This window comes from Rattus norvegicus, chromosome X (assembly GCF_021556685.1).
Source record: "Rattus norvegicus strain SHRSP/BbbUtx chromosome X, alternate assembly SHRSP_T2T, whole genome shotgun sequence".
Classification (NCBI taxonomy): Eukaryota; Metazoa; Chordata; class Mammalia; order Rodentia; family Muridae; genus Rattus; species Rattus norvegicus.
This window is the reverse complement of record NC_141554.1, coordinates 140,504,064-140,519,817: the sequence shown is the minus strand read 5'-3', so window position 1 is coordinate 140,519,817 and position 15,754 is coordinate 140,504,064. Positions and strand designations below refer to the sequence as shown.

Below are 15,754 nucleotides of genomic sequence, written 5' to 3'. Positions count from 1 at the left end.
GGCTTTGTACTTTTCTCAGTGTCTAGAATAATAGCCTGTAGCCAGAATATAGTTCACCCCCTCATAAGTTTCAAGCTTCACCACTTATTGCCTCACTACAGAAGCTTTTCTTTATCCATATTTAAAATAGGAAAATGCCCCCCACGCTGATTTTTGTCATGCTCCTCCACTTTCTTTTTTGTGTTATCACCATCCAACCTTGGGGCAGGGAACTTGATCTCTTTGTTCACTGCCCAGCACTTGATGTCTTTAATATATTGTTAGGTACTTAATATTTATTAAATGAAGGCATACATGAACATATTTTTGCAGATGAGCTTCTCTAAGGAGAAAGTTTCTGGTGACATAGTGCATGAGACAATATGCACATCTTAACCTGTTTTCCTTATAGGAAGGGGTACCTAGGCTGAGGAGTCCATCCCTATTGAGTTGGCTGTTCACTGGCAGGTACTGGAATCAAAGCAGTGAGAAAGAGAATTTAGCACCAGGCCTCACAGACTTGTAGCTCATGGACTACCAAGGATTGGAGGAGAACTGTTCTCTAGCTGCCTGCTACCCCAACCCATATACAAGCCATTTGTGTTTCTGACCGTAAGTCCTCACCACTTGGAGAATACTTATCAGAGCAGTGCAGAGGTTATGGACCTGTTATCAGGACCTAGAAGGAACACTTACTTTTTTGGCCATATACTCTGGATGGACATCTTTATTGACACTTGTTGGACTTGTATGGGTATTAGAAAGTTCCAAGTTAACTCTTGGATCAATTTTCTGTTGTATTCTGGGCAGGAATTGGTGTATATGCAGCACCAAAGCCTTCAGATAGTTGTGAAAAGGCAGTGTCCGCTCTCATCCCATAATGATAGAGTGCCTCAGAATGGTGTCCCTTAGTCCAGTAATGATTGTTAGAGTACAACACTGGCTCAGCAAATTATGGCTGCAATGTCCCTGTCAATTGCTAACTTTCCTCTCTGAGCCTTTTATTGGCGATGACTAGGTGGCAGGCAGGAGGAGAGGAGGACCCTGGCCCCTAGCCCGGAGAGCAAGTACAGAGAGGTTGGTCTCAGAGATTAGGACAGAAACAAATGCAACTCAAGTGATAAGTGTAGCACTTGCAGGAAGCCCCATGATCTGCTCAGCCTTGGCTTTCACCATTTCAAGAGTTACAAGTTTTTAATTTTATTCTGTTTTAGGTAATTTCTCTCTTTTCCTTCCTTTTTCTTTTCCTGTGCTTAATTAAGATTGAAGGACTTCACATAAGCAGAAAATGTGGTCGACCACAGGACAACATCCTCTGCTACATTTGTTTTCTCCAAAAAGTTTAGATAACTGTTGTGTATAAAATCCATCTTTAGATGGTGATTTCCTCAGAAATTCAAAGTCCCAAGGAGCTGGTACCGTGTATGCAGATAACCAGCATGTAGGCAACGTTACTTACAGTTAAAATGAGTAGCCCTTGAGGTCCCAGTATTAGGAGCATTGACTGGTTACACTTCTGGGTTATGAGCTCTTTCCCAACACACTCTCCTGTTCTCAAGAGCTGATCACAGTGAAACGACAAAGGCTGAGTGAGGGTCTAAGCCCCAATTGATGCAGAATCCTGACTGCATAGTAATAAATTGCATATACCAGTTTGTACAGAGGCTCAGGTCTTTGCTTCATGATGGCAATTAGGATATACTGTGGTTTCAGTACAAATTGCTGTGAGATGATTATGACCAGTGGCCTAGTTAAAATACTGTAGCTTACAATTATGATGACGATAATTTGTCCAAATCAGAATAAAAGTGTTTTGTTTCTTAAAATTTAAGCTTTGAGATGAGTCTGGGGTTATGAAGGACTCGTGATGTAGGCTAAGCCATGGGAGTTCACGGTAGACTTAAGCAATTCTTGTCTAACCTGAGCTTATAGGAAGAGGTTCAATGCATTTTGTTTGGTTTTGAGACACGGTTTCCTATGTAGCTTAACAGAGATCCACCTGCTTCTGCCTCCTGAGTGCTGGGAGTACAGGTGTGCACCGCCACGCCCAGCTTCTGCTTTTATTTTATTTTTAAGGTTTTGTGCACGATTATGTGTTTGCTTTGAAAAAGAAAAAGGAACAATCTATTTGTAAAGCGCACAGCACTTACCACGTTCATCAGTGATTTCCTAGCTTCTGTCCTGGAGCCCCAATTATTTTCTTGGTTTCCCCTAATCTTCAGAGTGCATAAAACACAGTGAGATTCCGGGGAAGAACATGTTTATTCTAACACGTTACACATGCAGAGTGTATAACAAAAGGGTTGGCTAATCAAGTAGTGAGTGGTGTAAATATGATATTAGAAGGGAGGAAAAGTGTTAATAAACATCAGGAACTATTGAAATCATAACCATTATGTTAATTTCAACAATATTTGTTTATTTTCTTTATTTTGTGGTGTGTGTGCGTGTATGCATGCGTGTTTCTCTCTCTCTCTCTCTCTGTGTGTGTGTGTGTGTGTGTGTGTGTGTGTGTGTGTGTGTGTGTTGGTTGCATACATGTGGAAGCCAGAAGATGAATGTGTTGTTTCATCACTCTGGTTAATTCCATTAAAACAGGGTCTCTCATATCTTGACGTGCCTCAGTTTCTGCTTTGCTTCCTTGCCAGTGAATTGCTTGTTTCTGCCTTTCCCCCATGCTGGGGTTATGGCTGTGCAGAGCTGTGCTGGCTTTTTTTCCTAACTTAGGGTTCAAATTCAGGTCCTTAATGCTTTCTCACTGGATCATCTCCCAATATCTCCGTTTATAAAGGTAGATCTCGAAGTTGTTTTCATTGCTCTACTTCGTGCGGTTGGTGTGTGTTAGAAAGTGGGAATTTTCTTTTAAAATACTGTATGGTTCATCCCATATTCTTCCAATGACTCAAACTTAGGGAAGGCATTTCTCCAGTTGACCAGATTAATGTGAGAGACTACTGGTAGCTCTGCTGTTACTACACGATATTTGTTTTCTTTCTTCAAGTCCCAGCAGCTGTTGTACCCTCATGTTTTGCACAGAGGAAAAACAACAGGGAAAATTGAGACAGGCTTTTAAAATGAGGAGGACGTAGCTGATCACTCAGAATAAAAGGGAATGATTGCTTTGGCACAGTTATTAATTTCAGAAATGTCTTTGAATGTATGCTATATGCTTGGATATTATCCCAATGCTTTGGGGCTTCCTAGAGTGACATTTAAGAAATGGAGAGTTTGATCCTGTATTTTGCCAAATATAAATTGCTTCAAGTTTTAGGGCATTTGTTCTTAATTGATTCTGGAGGAATTGTCATCATTTTCAATGGTTCCTAGAAATGTGATCAGTAAGCTTGGTCAGAGCTTGTAGTTTTTAATTTTTAAATTTTTTTTCAAGATAAGGTTTCTCTGTGTAGCTCTGACTGTCCTGGAACTAACTTTGTAGACCAGGCTGGCCTCAGACTCACAGAGACTCACATGTGTCTGCCACCTGAGTGCTAGGATTAAAGGCGTGCACCCGCATACCTGGCTAGAGCTTGTATTTCTCCACTTCCATGCTTGCTCATGTTGAAGAAAATATTGATTAGAGAGAGGCCCAAGGGATCATTAATTCATCATGAAGGGTTTTGATTAGAACAGTCATTTTATGAAAGGCAGCATACCAAAAAATGTTTATTTATTTAATAAGTTTTCTCTTGTCTGGGACCTGCTATGTACGTCAGTCTGGCCTCCAGCGTCTAGTTATCCTTTACTTGATATAATTTCTCCTGATGCTTGGGACCGCCATGATGGGTACGAGCCATCATACCTGGTGGTTTGTCATTATTTTAATTAAGACAGAGTAGTAGGACATTTATATGTTAATAAATGTTCAATGTTGGTGATTTTTTTTATACACTACAAATTTACTTGCCTATGAGATGGATGGTTTGTGTCCATGTTTCTTTCCAAACAGTTTATTGTAACTTTGACCCAGCATGTCTCATATACCTCTCTTCTCTTCCCTCATTTCCTAATATTTGTTTTCTTTTAATCAGTCAATATTGAATTTTTTCCATTTAAAGAAAAAAAACAAGAGACGCAAATGATTTCATCAGCTCTCTAATTGCTGTACTAATGGGAATCTGTTGGTCTCTCAAACACCACGGGTGCAGTTTTAAAAGGAGCTGGTTACTGATCCTTGAACCATATGTGTTTAACTAAAAAAAAAAAATTGGCAGGACATGAAACTTAAAAAAAATCACAAAATAATTAATGAAAACCCCACCTGCTTAAAATTATTTTAGCCATATTCAATTGGATTCCTACAATCATAAGGAAAATTGTTATTTACAGCAATTATTTTTGAGTAATAAGAGCTAACATTCACTGAGCATTCATTTTAGATATAATTTGAATACATTATGTGGATTAATCCACTTAATGCAAATAGGAAATACAAAGGAGGGGGAGCACGGAGGAGAGAATTTCACACAGAACGGGTTTAAAACCAGACCTATTACAATAAATGACCTTTGGGCTTCCAGGTAGCTGAGGCAAAATAAGACACCCAACTACTTATGCTTTCCCCCCTCTCGTCTGATAAGACAGGAAACATAGTAGTTCGTCAGGCAAGGTATTTTCTTAATGTTCCTAAATCTAGAAAGAATTTATTACGGTAGGCCCTTTTGTAAAGACATTAGACAGGGTAATAATCAGTGTTGTCAACATGATTTCACATGGCCATTTCTTCCACTGATTGCCCATAAAGCCCAAAGAAACAGCGATCAAGAAACTCAGCCGGGCTGTCAGGTCTGGGGCGTCATCGTGCATCTTTAGTCTAAAGAGTCAGACTTCCTATCTTTAGTGGTAACGGTGTCCTTTGTATCTATGATTTCACATCTCCTACTTGAGGAGCCACAATTCTCCTACGTAGCTACCAAAGCCATGCATTAGCCCTATACAATAACCAGAAACCTGAAAATACTTTTGTTCTCTGCTAAATGTACATCATAAAAATCCAAGAAACTGGGGTTGGGGATTTGGCTCAGTGGTAGAGCGCTTGCCTAGCAATCGCAAGGCCCTGGGTTCGGTCCCCAGCTCCGAAAAAAAAAAAAGAAAAAAAGAAAAAAAATCCAAGAAACTGTGTGCCATTTGATACTTTTTTCTTTTTAAAAATTCGTAAATTATGCATGCTTATTTATTTTTGTGTGTATGTGCAATGATTCATGTGTGGAAGTCAGGAGACAAGTTGTAGGAGTTGTCTCTCCTCCCATCATGTGGGTCCCAGGGATCAAACTGTTCTCCAGACTTGGTGTCATGTGCCTTAATCTGCTGAGCCATCCCATCAGTTCTTTTCTTCAGTATTTATTTTTTCTAATTTTTTTTAAAACACAGTTTTTAAAGTTAACTCATTTTCAGAAAGATTCATTTCTTTTCTTTTAGGTGTATAGATGTCTTGTCTGCTTGTATGTCTGTGCACCATTTGAGTGCCAGATGCTGAGAGTTACGGACAGTTGCGAGTTACCATGTAGGTATTGGGACTGGAACCTGAGCCCTTTGCAAGAGCAGCTAGTGTTCTGAACCACTGAGCCATCATCTCTCCAGACCCTAAAAACACTTTTTCTTGTTTTTTGTTTTGTTTGTTTGTTTTATGAAACAGGGTTATCTGTATGTAGACCTGGCTGTCCTGGCCTCGAACTTAGAGATCTGCCTGCCTTTGCCCCTCAAGGTGTGGGATTTAAAGGAATGTACCACCACTGGCTGACAAAACCTTTTTTTCAAGTTCTGAAAATGGAACCCAGGGCCTCATATATGCAGGGCAAGTGCTCTGATCTCTAGCCCCAGACTGTCCCCATGAGATCCAGAAAGCGAAAGGAATTGGGGGGTGCCAGATGGTATACTCTCTTTCAGATCTTTGCTTCCTGCCAGCCCTGATTAATAATTAGGCTACTGGGACTTTGTACCTGGGTGCAAATGTTGGCCTCTTGAGATTATGGTTTATGGCAAGTCACAAGTCAAATGCTTTGCAGTTGAAGGTACTGTGTCACAGCCACAGTGACGAGTCACTTCTGTATCTGTCTCTTTTCTTATCACAATCCAGCCCTGCTCACATGCGTATGTTTCTACATGGTTTAAACCACAGTAGGTAACAAGCTGGTACATCTGTTTATTTCGAAAGTGAAATTATAAACATGTTTCTAGAGCACTCTACTGGTGATTTTTTTTCAAATGACCGAATAGTACGTGTGTGTGTGTGTGTGTGTGTGTGTGTGTGTGTGTGTGTGTGTGTGTGTGTATGCACACAAATGTGCACGTGCGCCTTACAGATTCTAGGCAAGGGTTTCTACTTCAGCTCCAGTGAGCTCTTTGATTTGATGCTGGGCCACAGCAATGACCACCTTTATTCTTCACTTCAGTTTTATTGCCAAGTTCTTTACTTTCAGGAGATGTTAAGGAAGGTAAATGGGCCCTGGGCATAAAGCCTAGTCTAAACACAGCATATTCTTAAACTCTTCAGAGAGCAGGGAAAGCAAAGGGAAGCCAATTCGAGTGTTCGCCCATGGAATTAGCACCATAAGATCAGGTGCCCCTCCCCTCAGCATTTCCCAAATTGACCTTCCCTCCCGAGCTCTTGCCAGGAATCTGCATCTCCTTTGGTTTCTGAAAAACCAAGTTTAGCAATATTCCTGGAAACAGCCAAAACATTTACTGGTGGAAAGTCGGGTTAGCCCCGCAAGTTGAATATCTCCAGTTGAAGGGGTAGTACCTTTTTTCTTGGCTTTTCTCCTTTCATCGGTGCAAAGCTTCCCATGTGCCTGAGTGTCTCACTTAAAAACATAGACAGTGAACAAACAAAACCCTTTCTGCTTACAACATTTGTCATCTGAACAGAACTTCTAGAAAGTACTGACGGCTATTGTTTTTCTTAAAAGAGGGGCTCGTCTTAACCTTCCACCCTCCCTCCTCTCCTACTTTATTACAATGAAATGATTCTATGACTATTACTTGTGAAATGGATTAATTCAGCCTCGTATTCTTTTATGAAAATAAGTCTGTCCAGCCTAGTGTCTGTGTCTGGTCAAAGGGCGTTTCTGTGTCATTGGCTTCCACGGTTTGTCTGTTTCGAGCTTTGTGACTGGGAGGGTACAGTCTCGCCTTTTAAATTGTCTGCTGCATCTTTTATCTTTCAACAGGTCCTAGAAAGAAATCATCTAATAGCCTCTTTGCAGCATCAGTTTTTGAAAGATCCGAGGAGGCTTGTATTTTGACAGGTGGCCAGTGAAAGAGGTGCTTAAAGGGTGGGGTAGAGGGAGGAGGGGCAGAGACATGGAAAGAGAGCAAAGGTTAGCCACTTCATTGGGGGCAGCCTGACATAGGGGGAACAAGGTTTTTATATTCTTCTTTTCCTCAGTGGGACCTAAAAAGAAGGTCTGTCCAATAGTGCTCCATTCAACAAGACAGACTGTGTCTGCTCTGCAAGCATATGTGGGCCTGTAGCTTGAGGTATGGAAACTGACTTAGGACCTACAACATAGAGCTGTGTGAATTAGTTCTCCGTGAGGAACAGGGGTGACGAATCCTTTCAGAGGTAAGCATGTGCATCAGTGGAAATGGATAAGCTGCAGAGATCAGACTGGTGTGGGCTCTGAGGTAGCCCCAGCCCTGGGGTTCAGAAATAACCTTCACATAGCACGTTTTGCCCAGGCTTGCTTGTTTTTGTCCATGCCACCTGCACAGGTGGGAGAAATGGCTCTTGGTTGCTTACTGGATCAGGCAATGATGCCCTTGGTTGAAGCTAAATAAGGTTTAACCTTTGGTGGTTGCTATCACCCTACATTACCCTTGTAGGACTAAGGGGCCTTTGTTAGGACCGTGGATATATTCCTATACATGTTAGTTTTCGTACCACACTATCCTGTTATTAGGCTACTTTGCCCCTCAAGTCTCCATAACTTCTACTGAGCTCCCAGTTAGTTTACTTTCTGTCCTCCAGCCCAGAATTATGCAGTACTATTCCAGAGGGCTTGCAGAAATGTTGAGAGAGTTTGCTTTTCTAATCCCATGCCTTGTCTCTCTGTTCATGAACCTTTTTTTATTGACTATACTACATTTAATGGTTTACAGCCTGTTAATAATTAAGAACAATATGTAAGGTTCAACTCAATTTAAGGAATTAGCCAGTGGAAACCAGAGAAGCTATGGCAGTGTATAACTAAACGGTTGTGGGAGCTACACAATTCTTTTGCAAAGCCTCTTGTTCTATCCTAGTCCTGACCTTGGGAGGAAAGGATGTGGTTGATAAGGGTAGAAACAGGGAGCTAAGAGCAGTTCACATGGCCTTTTGTAGAAATATTGTAACAAATTCTTTCCGAAGAGGACCATCTGCAGAAGCAGAGAGAGCACTCTGTGTACTGGGTTGTGAAGGAGGACGGTTTTTTGTGGGGGCCATTTTCAGAATTCTCAGTGATACAGATAGCACTCCTGTTAGGAAGGGTGTTCTAAGCTCCAAAGTGAAGGCACATGCCAACAATAATCGTAAGAAGGACCAACCAAATTAGAGATGAGTTTCTAAATACTTGACACTTGAACCTTGTTATTGAGGAAATGTGCAAGGTTTTGTTGTGTGCGAATACTGTTTTGCCTGCAGGTATGTCTGTGTACCACGTGAGTATAGTTCCTGTAGGGGCCAGAGGAGGGCATTAGCTCTGATGTTCCAGATAGTTTTGAGTCTCCATGTGCGTGTTGGAAAGCAAACCTGGGTCCTTTGGAAGAGCAGCTAATGCTGAGCCACCTCTCCAGGCCAACTAGGACGATTATGTTTTGTATAAGGGAGTATATGTGTATGTATATATGTATAGGCACACATGTGCCACGGTGCATGGATGGACGTCAGAGGACAACTTTCAGGAGTCAGTTCTCTTATTCCACCATGTGTGTCTGGGAGATTGAAGTCAAATCTTCAGCCTTGTTGGCAGGGGTTTCAATCTGTTGACCCATCTTACCTGTCCTTTCTCTATGCGCTGAGCCCAACTGTGCATAAGGCTTTTTTGATCTCTGTGAAAGGGGGCCTCTTCTGAAGGGGATTCCTCTCCTTTAGGCTAATGGCTTCCCTGTCTCTTCTTACTCCCTGCTTATCTATATGTATTACCATACCAGCTACAACACACACCATAGCATAAACACATCAAGCTATCACTGTAATCAGGAGGTGGTACATTAGATCTGGCCTGGGACTTGAAACTGAAGTACCTGCTCCACTAACCAGATGGAGAAAGGGTATGCGACATTTCTTCCTACGAGGCCCTCATTCCTAGCATTTGTAAAATGAGGGCATTGAGCTCAATTCTTATGAAGATGCTGCCCAGCTATGACATTCTTTGTCTCACAGACAAGTGCGTTGAGAGCTGATGAGATGATCGGGAAAGAGAAGGGGTCTGTGAGGAAAGCCCCTTCCTCATTGCATATGTATTCTTGAATACAATCAAACCTTGAAATGGGCAGTTCTGGGTAACTGAACTTTCTGAATGGTTTTTGTCTCCTTCCCTGCTGTCAGCTGTCATTCTGTGCTGGCTTTTTAGCAATTTCTGTCCCTCCTCCTTCTTGGCTGCGTCCCTTGTGGAATCATAATGTTAAGCTTAGCAAAACTCTGTGTCATATAAACTCCCATATATTGTGAGGTGAGGGCTTTTTCTATTTCTTCACCCCATGAATTTTTGGCAGATCAGAGCCTTTGTGGGCTCATGTTTAGATTTTTATATAGGTGGTGTGTTACAGGTTAGTATTGTTAATATAGTCATTCAAATTAATAAATTAAGAGGGTACTTCATATAGAGAGTGAGGGGGTTGGGAAGCGGGGATGGGGCTGATGTATGTGGTATACATATGTCAGAAGAGGCCCCCTTTCACTAGAGATCAAAAAAGCAGTATGGAGAGCTGGGCTCAGAGCGTTTGGAGACAGCTGGAGTCCATTCTGTAGCTTGGATTTTAATAAGCAGACTGGCTGGGATGTGTCTCTCTGCTCAAGGTTGGTCTCAGCCAGTGTGCTTGTCTGGCTGAGCCCTGCAATGTGAGATGACAATGTCTGAATGGCTCTGGAGGGCCCATTCTTCTTTATTCAGTACCTCATCTCGGGGCAAACTTGAACTCATCTATTTCTTAAGACAGTTGAATGTTAAGGCATTAGCATCCACATAGGCTCCTCCTATACAAAGTCTAATGACAGTCACAGTCATGATGTTCAGAACAGTCTTTCAGACCAATAAGCCAATAGGAGTATATACTCCCAATCGGTGGACCTTACCACAAATGTCTTCTGTGTCACAATAGTGAGTTTGTGAGAGACCATGGGCTACTTTCCTCCGCCATTCTCACTTTACCATCTAATGCTGGGACTGCTCTCTCTTTCTTTGGGTCTTTGCACACTGTTTTGACTTCTGTGGAAGTTTTTCCCTCCCTCCCCCTCTCTACCTTCGGCTTCTTTCTCTTCTGGCCCTCAGGATGGAATCTAGGGACTTAGTTGTACATGCTAGGTAAGTGCTTCATTCCATCCCTAGGTGGTTCTGTGGGTCAAAAAAAAAATCTCTCATGAACCTTTGCATATGATTGTTCACACACGCATGGTTAGCAAAGTCTTCTGCCTTATATCAATTTTCTATGAAAGAGTAAATGATTTGATTAGTGAACTGTTCATTCATTTCTTGTATAAGAATGTATTAAGGATGTTCTACAGGCCCAGCCTAAATGCTAATTCCTAATGTTTAAACATGAGTAAGGTACACATAGCCCTAGTCCTCAAGGCAATATACTTCATCTTATTTTAAAATTGACTGTTGTGTCAGGTGTGGTGGCTTAAACCTGTGTTCCCAGCACTGAGAGGATGAGTCAGAAGGTCAAGAGTTGAAGGCGATCCTTGACTACAAAATGAGTTCTAAGCTAGCCTGGGCTATAAGAAATCCCTGGTTCAAAAAGGGGAGTTAGGGACTTTACTTTTTAATTACCTCTGTAGGAGCTTCTTGAATTCAGGCTTTATATCTTTACTCACTGTTACAGTACCTCATCATTCCTTGCATGCAAGGTCAGGGATTAAGTAAATGTTTATTAACTTGATTTGAAAACTCATTTTCTTTTTTTTTTTTATTGTGCTCCTACCCCCTGAAAACTCGTTTTCTTTCCCATTTAGAAAAATAATAATAAAAGGAGTACCTGTGTGTGACCAAAGCATCATCTTGGCTTTTGTACTTTGATTTTAGACCATCAGTGCCATTAGGCTTTGAAGCATGTCTTTCCCTCTACATCAAATGGACTAAAACCACAGCAGGCAAAGACCTAATGCTGGTTGGTAGAGAAAAGGTCTTTTCCCTCTGAAGTCTCAAACCTCTGGACTTCTGGGGCCATTTGTGCTCTCTGATTAAGAGCATACTATAGCTCCTTGTCTACTTACGGCCAGCACTTTGTACAGTAAACGTTTACTGGAAACATTCAGTGTTGTTGCTAGCACAGAAGAGTCCAGCAAAAGGCTTGTCTCAGGAAGAACCAAGCTATTGTGACCACATGAAAGTGTTGAGGAAAATGGCTATGGATCATCTATTTCTTAAGTTTTCATCTAGCAAGAAAACAATTTCATCTAGTATGAATTCCACGTTACAGCTCAGAGAGCTTACGACAGAGTTTGGTTCAAGTTTTTGAGCCATTATGAGTGTCAGTGCTGCACTAAAATCAGTATGCTAAGAAGCTGCCGCCTCACAGGTGGGGTGTTCTATGTGATTAATAAGGAGCACACATGTTTAAGTCTGATTATAAAATTAAACCCTGCTCTTGTTTACAGGAAACCTTGCTTCTGGTACAAATTTTAGACATTAGGCTTGGCAGGCAATGCCTGCCTGTTACTTGCCATGTAATTGTTCCTAAAGTTTTCAGACAATAATGTCTAATATTATTTAATATTTTAAACCCTGAAGATATAATTCACTAAGGTGGAAATCTCATTGGGATCTCTCTCTGTCTTTCTGTCTCGCTGTGTGTGTGTGTGTGTGTGTGTGTGTGTGTGTGTGTGTGTGTGTGTGTCAGTTTTTTGGAGACAGGATTTCATGTATTCTAAAATTTTTTTTTAAGATTTTATTTTATTGTATGAGTACACTGTAGCTGCCTTCAGACACACCAGAAGAGGGCATCAGATCTCATTACAGATGGCTGTGAGCCACCATGTGGCTGCTGGGATTTGAACTCAGGACCTCAGGAAGAGCAGTCGGTGCTCTTAACCACTGAGCCATCTCTCCAGCCCCGATTTCATGTATTCTAAACTGGCCTGGGATTTATTATGGACATGAAGATGAGCTTGAATGTCTCCTCCTTCTATTCAAGCCTTCCCAGGACTAGGATCAGAGGCACACATCATGGCCAGAGAGACGGCTCAGGGGTTAAAGCATATACAGCTTGCACGTAGGACAGCAGTTCACTTCCAGCATCCAATTTGGGCAGCTCACAACTGCACATAGCTCTAGCTTCAGGGGATGTGACACCCTCTTCTGGCCTCTGAGTGCACCTGTACACACGTGTTCATACCCCTCCCACCATAATTAAGTCTAGAAAATCTTTTAAAAAATGAACATTTGCTCACCAGAATGTCTTCTACTTCTGGGCTATTTGTTTTCTGAAAGACAACTGGAAATGAGAAGAAAATTAATACGGCCTGAGATACAGCCTAGCCTAAAGCTCTGTGTTTGTTTCCTAGTACCTCATAAAGGACTTGTGCTGGCCTGGTGCCTCTAATTTCAGAAATAGGAGGCTCAGAAGTACAGGGTCATCTTCATCTACATAAGGAGTTACAGTCCTAGCCTGGGCTACAGTCCTAGCCTAGGCTACAAAGACTTCCATCTCAAAGGGTAAGAGGGAAAGTTAAAAAACAGAAGGAATTAATGTCACTCTGAGGATTGTCAGCACATGTAATTGAAAGCCACTTCTGTTTTCATCACTGCAGTTGAAAGGACATACTGGGAGATCACCAGCCTTGGATCCCAGCCCAAGGATAAGTGCCAGGCTTCCTCCATAGCCAGCTTCATCCATAAAGTCACTTGGTGCTTATGAACCAAGGCTACTGTACTATGGCCAAGTAAGATTTAGTGGGCATATGCGAAAGCAGGATCCTGTCAGTACCCAGCGGATCATAAGTCAGGGCAGATGTAAGCACCTGCTCGTGAGTAGTGCAGCCATTTCTCCTTTAGGAGAGAGTCCAACTTCTGCCAGCACCAGCATGTCAGATGGCATGGAATCCCTGATCTAACCCTCAGAAAGAGGGGCTAGCACTTGGCTACTGCCTCCCTCAACTATGAGAGACAGAATCTGGTCTCTTATGTCCGTGAGAATTAGCTCAAAGTCCAAAAACACCAGGTGGATTAACATGTGGGCTTTTTTTTTTGTCCCTAAAAATCTAATTTTGTACAAAATTGCCCATCTTCTCAGAAAGCATAAACTTAACAGACTAGAAACTGGGGGTGGAATAGGACTCCTTTGTCCTGGGAGAATAGGTACTTTTACTTCAAGTGTATCAGAGCAAATTAGGACTATTATTAGTGCTTGAACAGCATGCCAGTGATTGCGCAGGCCCTTAAAACAAGGGAGGCTAGGACTTCTGAATAGACAGATCTCTGTGTGAATAGCCACCTCTCAGGTTATTCTTTAGTCTCTGAGAATATGCACCTGCCTCTCATTTCCATTAATGTTATTAGGGGCAGCATATGACATGCTACACAGGATCATCAGGGTCTTTATCGCTGTCCTTTGAAAGGGAATAAAATCATGTCTCTTTCATTCTCCTGAAGATGTTGTGTGTTGAAATGAAGAGTGCTGTGCTGCCCACTTACTTTCCAGATAAAGTTCCCTGAGAACGTGCCTAGCCTAACTTTAATTGAAACAAGCAAATCCGAGTTCTTTGTTTAAACATTTTCCGATTTTATTTGTGTCCCTGGTAGAATCCTCTTAAAAGCCAGCTTAGAGGGGAGAAGTAAAAACAGAGCTAAATGGAGTGAAGCGACTGTACAAGAAAGTTAATGGCTGGGCCCAAATCACAGTACTATCTCCTGCCAAAGTACTGTTTTGGAAAAGTCCTTTCATTTGAGTGTCAGCCTAATAATATACACACATTTCATATGGTCATGTGGGCCACAGAAAAGAGCTCAGCAGGTAGGTGAGCTGTATTTTAACTAGTAGTAGACTGCTTTTCACATTTTAAATTAGTATCAGAAGCAACAGAATGGCTGTAGTCAGTAAAGATCAGGGCTAGGATGGAGAAGCTTATGATTTTTACAAATTTATGCTCTTAAATACCTATTCATTTACTTTGGGTGCTTGCGCCTACACACCCAGTCAAGAAACAACTTCCAGGAGTCTATTCTTTTCTTTCACCCTACAGGACCTGGGATTAAAACTTGACTGTTGGGCCTCGCAGCAAGTGACTTAACCCATTGAACCATTTCACTGGCCTTACACTGTTGATCCTGATGGTCCTCTCTAATAATTTCATGAAGTGGCATGGAGAGAGTCTGCCTGCCTGCCTGCCTGCCTGCCTGCCTCTCTGCTTGCCTATTTTGCTGTCTTGCCTTCTTCCCTCCCTCCCACTGTTCTTCCCTCCCCTTCTATCTATCCACCTCTCCCAAGGATTGACTAGGATATTCACATTCAAGACACATTTTCTACCACTGAGCAATATAGATCATCTCCTGCTGGATAGCGGGGGCCTCCACCAAGCAGTACTTCAGGTATGGTCAGACACTAGGAAAGAGGGCCTCAGGTTCCAGCAGAGTCCAAGATGACAGTTAATACAAATATTCTTATTTATTGTGGAGGATTGTGGCAGGTCAGAAAAGGGGACTCCTGGCTAGTAAAAGAGTCACTGGAACATCTAAGGATGGGTAATGGGTAAGACACAGAATTAGTTTGCAGCTCTTTAGGATGACCATTTACTCTTGAGGTCTTAGATGTCAGTCTTTGTAATGATGCATGACTTTCTGGTGCCTTGCTCGTACCTGCAGTTCTATTGCCCATGGTCTTGAAGCTTCCATGAACCACTGTCAATGCTTTCTGTCTGCTTTTGGCTGGGACTTTCACTCCTACTCACGTAATTGTGCATCCTTGCGTAACCTTCCAAACTGAAGACGGAGACATTTATAGCAACTCTTAAGTTTCTCTCATCTGTCTCTTTCCTCTTTTAAAGTTTGAACTTTGAGATCCTCAGGGAGAAAAAACACTTAAAAAAAAAGAAAAATAACTTTAATTTACTGCAGGTTTTAAGAACAGGGTATAGACTCTCTCCTGTCTGCAGCTGAAGGGATATAGCCTTGTTTGACAGAAATCCTTGAAACTTATTAACTTCTGAAAATTCAATAGTGCTATTCTTTCCAGAAAACAAGAAAAAGAGCACACAAGTTCTATCTACAAAGGAGTCAAAATTGTCTGAATTATCTAGGTCTTTTACATTTTTATCGCGTGTATGATCGATTGTCTTGTTCATTGAAACATGTCAAAGTGCATATCTCGTCATTTTTATTCCTTTGATGAAAATTCTTATGTTACATTATTACAATAATCATGAATTATTTATTTTTGAAAGCCTTTGAACGTTAAGATTTACTCCCCCCTTCTCGTGTATATATTTTAATTTTAATTGTGTATGTATGGGTGTACCTCTGTAGGTCAAAAGAGAATGTCAGATCCCCTGTAATGGGAGTTACAGATGACTGTGAGCCACCATGCAGGAGCTGGGAATTGAACCGTGGTCCTTTGCAAGAGCAGCAAGTGCTCTTGACCA

At 41.7% G+C, this 15,754-nt stretch overlaps 1 protein-coding gene and 1 long non-coding RNA gene across 3 annotated transcripts in view; one reads left to right on the top strand and one right to left on the bottom strand.

Moving 5' to 3' along the window:
* Nucleotides 1-15,754, top strand: part of Gpc4 (glypican 4) — a 109,709-nt gene that overhangs the window by 13,055 nt on the left and 80,900 nt on the right.
* The window catches only part of LOC102550607 (uncharacterized), a 178,937-nt gene continuing 177,939 nt past the window's right edge, over nucleotides 14,757-15,754 (bottom strand). Inside the window, exon 5 of the long non-coding RNA XR_015646771.1 lies at nucleotides 14,757-15,193. This is a non-coding gene — a long non-coding RNA (uncharacterized LOC102550607). The remainder of the gene's footprint in view (nucleotides 15,194-15,754) is intronic.